This window comes from Mus pahari, chromosome 4 (assembly GCF_900095145.1).
Source record: "Mus pahari chromosome 4, PAHARI_EIJ_v1.1, whole genome shotgun sequence".
Classification (NCBI taxonomy): domain Eukaryota; kingdom Metazoa; phylum Chordata; class Mammalia; order Rodentia; family Muridae; genus Mus; species Mus pahari.
In genome coordinates this window covers 139,670,540-139,676,214 of record NC_034593.1, presented here as the reverse complement: position 1 = coordinate 139,676,214, position 5,675 = coordinate 139,670,540, and the positions used below count along the sequence as shown (strand labels likewise).

The 5,675-nt window shown below is 45.8% G+C and overlaps 1 protein-coding gene across 3 annotated transcripts in view; it reads left to right on the top strand.

Annotated features, from left to right (window-relative positions):
• Ak5 (adenylate kinase 5) overlaps positions 1–5,675 on the top strand; it is a 197,991-nt gene that overhangs the window by 150,214 nt on the left and 42,102 nt on the right. The gene's annotated exons all lie outside the window — the stretch shown is intronic.

The window sequence follows — 5,675 nt, the reverse complement described above, 5'->3', positions numbered from 1 at the left end:
AGAGAGAGAGAGAGAGAGAGAGAGAGAGAGAGAGAGAGAGAGAGAGAGAGATAGGTAATCTCTTTTTTAATCTCCTGATGAAGGTGACCCATCCCCATTTCTACTCTGATGACACATGCTTCTGTGACTTCTGCATGCTGGCTAAAGTGGGTCCTCCATACATCACAGGTCTGTGTGTTACCTCCCTCCATGTGGAATGGTGGGAGAGAGGCAACCCTTGAACTTGGTGCTCAGAACAGGATAGGACCACACATGCTGAAAGCCTCCAGGAATAGAAAAGGTCCTTCCTTTACTGTTATTTTAGTTTGTGTGAGTGAGTGTTACACATAGTATATGTGATGTTTGCACACATGTATGTTCAGGTATGCACACAGGTATGTGCATTGTGAGGCTGGAGGAGGAGGAGGAGGAGGAGGAGGAGGAGGGGAGGGGGAGGGGGAAGAGGAGGAGGAGGTCAGGTGCCCTGCTCTATCAATCTCTCATTAATTCCTGTAAAACAACCTCTCCCTGAATCTAGAGTCAACCTGGTAGCTTGGAAGGACAGGAGCATGTCACACTATGACACTGTGGAGGCTGAGACTGGCATCAGGGAGTTGAATTGAATGCCCCGCCCTGCTCCTGAAGTACTGGGGTATCAGGCACATTCCACGAAGGGACACCACACCACTTCAGTCGCTTGGTTCTGATGCGTAGGACTGTGACAATGGTCGGGTGTGATCACAGCAAATGCCATCTCAGCATTGTGAAGATCTTGACAACATCAGCTTCCTATTACGAAGAGATTCTCTTGTGATGGTGCTGTACAAAGTGAGCCCTGAGCACACACTATGCTGCTGTTAGAGTGGGAGCAGGATAGCATGGTGGAAGCCATCTGTGCCGCTGCAGTTTTCAGTTTTGTCCTCTCCAGGTCATTCAGGAAACAAATAGTGACAAGAGTCTGTTGAGTTGGTGACAATAGACTCTGAGATAGTGAATGCTCATTGTCAGCTTGATGGGGTTACAGTCACCTAGGATACACACAGGTGTGGGTGTCTTTGAAGACGCTTCCACAGATGTTAAAGAGAGAGACTCACTCTGAACGTGGGTAGCACTACTGAGTGGTTGAATAAAAGGAGGAGAAGGACAAAGCCCAATGAATACATCTCTCTCTGCTTCTTGCTCTGCCCTGTGCACAAGCAACCTTCACATTCTCACTGTGCTGCCCGAGAGCCGCTCCCATGGACACACCTTCCCATCGTGACAAACTATATGCTCAGACCGAGATGTCTCCTTTGGCCTTTAAGTTTTCTTGTCAGACACTTAGCCTTGGAGATGAGAGAAATAGCTAACTCGGGCTTCATTGTCCCAAAGGAAGATGCCACACATCAGTCAGCTGCGCCCCCTGCAGATAATTCCACCCCAGGGCAACAGTGGCCTGTGTGCATGTACACCCTGAGATAGGAAGTGTAATATTGGTTGACTGGAGACCTGACTAGCTAAGCATTTACTGTGGGTTGAGTTACAGGTGCTTTCCCACCAGTCATCAACACAGCACTCCACATAGAGCCAAAACTCTGCAACAAGCAGAGCCATGTCAGTGATTTTACCACCACACCGCAGGACACCGCAGACACCCTTTCCTGGCATAAAATGCACGTAGACTCTAGACTCCACATTTGTGAGTCACAAATGATGTTTACGTAGAATCTGTGTCTATAGGCATGCCATCTTTGTCAGTTCAGGAAAATGGCTATCCCACAGCATGTCCCCTTAATATTAGTTTAAGGCTATGGAAAGTCACTGAGACCTCATTGCACCTATAGGAGCTAATCCTCAATGCAGACTCAGCGTGACAAAAGGCTAGCTGTATAGAATCTACACAGTAAAAAGCTCCAACACAAAGAAGTGTCCACAGTACTTGGTAGAATTTGGTGGTCAGAGCATTGAGATTTCTCAGGTCTTCCCTCAGTGGAGATGGAACCTCAGTGCAACTGAGCTAAAGCAGCCATCAGCTGGGCCAGAGGGAGACTTCACCTTCCCTCCTTGTCCAGCAGGTAGCCCAGGTTAGCCCCATTCATGTAGAACATACTCAGCATGGGAAGAGGTAAGACTGTCCCTCCAGGGCCTCTAGCCTCTCATTCACCAAAGCAAGTGCTTGCCATTCACTGTGTGTGTGTGTGTGTGTGTGTGTGTGTGTGTGTGTGTGTGTGTGTAAGATGCTAGATTTCATTTTTTCCTTTCCCTTCTTCCCTCTCTCCCTCTCTCCCTTCCTTCGTTTCTTTCTTTCTTTCTTTCTTTCTTTCTTTCTTTCTTTCTTTCTTTCTTTCTTTCTTTCTTTCTTTCTTTCTTAAATTTTTCCAGTACTAGGGACTAAACCCAGGACCTCGCCTCAAGCATGCTAGAAAAAACTCTACCATAGAACTGTATCCCCAACCCAGATAAACATTATTTTTACAATGCTCAGACGCTAAACTCAGGACCATCTGCATACCAATGTTCAGTTCAGTACCAATGAGCTACAGTCCTAGCCCTTGCTCTTGGTTGGTTGGTTGGTTGGTTGGTTGGTTGGTTGGTTGGTTGGCAGATTTTGCTGTGAACTGAGCGTTCATAAATTCTAGGCCAGAGGTTGGTTTTATTTTACAGGGTGAGAAAAAAATCTCAGAGCCTTGGGTGTTCTAGGCAAGCCCTCCATCACTGAGCCTGTAATTTGATTTAGAGAAGATGTACCCTAGAAGTATGAGAGTCACTGAGAGTCACGGAGGGTCACAGTACCCCCAGCCAAACAGTCCCTTTGTCTGTGCAAGGCATTCCTAGGAACAAATGACAGTTCCTTCTATGCTGCAGAAACCTATTAACTGTGAGTGAGCTAATAGAAATAAAGTAGGGGTCCGTCAAAGCCTTGGTCAAACAGAGTTGATGGCTGTGAATAAGATCTAGAATAAGAACAGATCAGACGCCAGAAACCAGAGAGAGGGGAAGAAAGCCCTTTTGCAATTTGGCCTGTTGTTGTTGTTGCTGCTGCTGCTGTTTGTTTTGTTTTGTTTGGCTTTTTAGGAAATCAAATTAACTCTGATCGAACTCTCTAGACATGCTACCATAAACAGGAAAGGTGACACCGTCTCAGCCTGTCGGGTCTCATCCTATAGTCCAACAATATCGAAGAGCAAGGGTGTAAGCGCAGTTTCCTCTCGCCATCACCGAGATGCAGCCAACAACTAAGAGACGGAAACAGATTCTCATTGGCAGTCACTCTCTACCCAGTGTCAGTACCCTCTTACCCTGCATACATGTTGGACAAGTGCTTGCATTGCTCCAGATGAGTCCACAGCCTGGCTTCTTTAGATGCTGCACCTGAGTAAGGGATTCTTATGCAAGGATGTGAGTGTGCTTGCTCTCTGACAGTGCAGGGGCCAAAGCTCAGCAGAACTGTGATCCTGGCTTCATTCTAGCTCTCTTGACCCTTGGGGGAACATGTACTGTAGAGTCATCCCCATTCACAGGCACAGACTGCTGAATCCTGAGCTCTAAGGACCAGGGGTCAGGAGGGCAATGGAAGATCACCAACAAACACTACAGTTGCTCTGCTGATGGGACTAAATCTTTGGGGCTGCTCAAAATGGTGAGAGGCATGGCTCTCATCCCAGTGCTGACTTCACAAAGGGCATGGCGGGAAAGCTGGAGCCCTCTCAGTTTCTTCACCTTCAGAATGGGAATGAGGAATGGCCAGAAGGGACAGAATCATGCCAGTTTCCTACACTGTGAAAGTGGCAGTTTCACTAAGGGGCGGAGCCGGATAGAGTGTCCCTGATAATCCCTGAGGTTGTTTCTCTTCGCAAAGGAGATTAATTGAGGTGAATATACCCCTGAATGACCACTGTACTGAGCATCCGTCTTACTGCAGTTTCTCCAGAGACAAGTGCAAATGTAAGAAGACAAGCAGTAAAGATGCCCTGAGGCTCAAATTGTAACAAGGTGGCAAGGCTCTGCACTTCCACAAAGTGCTCTCCATGCAGGTTGCCTCAGGGAAGCCATGTAACCAGCCGACCTCATTTAACAGACTCTGGCATCCAAGAGAATTAAAGGCAAAAAGCTAGGAAAAGCATCATCGGGAAGGTTGTCCTTGAAGAATGCTGCAACCTCTATAGAGTCCAACTTGGCAAAAAATCTAACAAAAGTATAAATACATTTCATCTGTAACCACAAGATGGCTATTCTAGAATTTACCCTGCAGGGATATATGCATGACGTGGTATCTAAATGACTTGCTCTACAAGCCACCTTCCCTAAAGTAGGAATTCGCGAAACAGCTCAGCTCATCAATAAAGAGCCAGTGAAAAAGTAGCTGTGGTACCCACAACACTACAGAATGCTCTGCACCCAAGAGTGCTGGGCTGAGAACATTCTGTAGTGAGAGAAATTTCTGCAGATAAGGGCAAAAATAGAAGAGCATCTCACACACACACACACACACACACACACACACACATTTTAATTAAAGTCTAGCCTTCCTTGGCTATCCGGAAGTCACTTTTTTCTTGTACCTGGAAAGGAATTCTCATGCCTGGTGTTGTAGCTTCATTCCTGTCAATGTGACAAAATAATTCCCTGACTTAAAGCAACTTTGGAGAAGAAAGGGCTTCTTCAGCTTACAGTCCCAGGCTTCAGTCCACCACTGAGGAGAAGTCAAACATCCAGTCACATCATATCCAAGATCAAGGGCAGAGAAAAACAAATGCCACATAGTTGCTGCCTTTATTTTTAGTCAGTCTTCTTCATTCTTCTGTAGCTCAGGTTCAGCCTAGGAAATGGTGCCACCCACAGTGGACTAAATCTTCTGGTCAATTAAAAATCAAGACAGGGGGCTGGTGAGATGGCTCAGTGGATAAGAGCATCTGACTGCTCTTCTGAAGGTCCGGAGTTCAAATCACCACATGGTGGCTCACAACCATTCGTAACAAGATCTGACTCCCGCTTCTGGAGTGTCTGAAGACAGCTACAGTGTACTTACATATAATAAATAAATCTTTAAATGAAGGAAAAATAGTCTTGTTAAAAAAAAAAATCAAGACAGTTCCGTACAGACATGTCCATGGGCCAACCTCATCTAGATAAATTTATGAAGACACTTACAGAGACGATACCAGGCTGTGTCAAAATGACAGTTAAAGCTAAACTACACGTGTATAACCTGTGGGTAAGGAAGGAGGAAGGTAAGATAGATGACCACATAGGTTCCCAACAAGTGAATCTTTATAAACATGTGCCCCAAATACAATGGGCTAAAAATGGTCACCTAGCTAAAGGTAAAATAAGAGTTTTGAAGATAAATATGAGTAGGGGTGAGATCACTGGATCTTTCTTCATTTTATGCTTAAGAACTAAAAAGCTTTACCATGGCCAAAGACAAGGAGGCTCACATCTCAAATGCCCCCTGGCCCTTTACTGAAAATTTTGCCAACCTCAACTTTAAACTGTAGTGTGTTCATAAAATAGCTGTGACTGTACCCATCCATTAGCTTCTAACACTGAAGGATTTTGTCTTCATGAAGCAGGCATTTCTATCCATAGATAACTCATACACCTAAAGAAAGAGACTGAGCCGGGTGTGGTGGCGCACGCCTTTAATCCCAGCACTCGGGAGGCAGAGGCAGGTGGATTTCTGAGTTCGAGGCCAGCCTGGTCTACAAAGTGAGTTC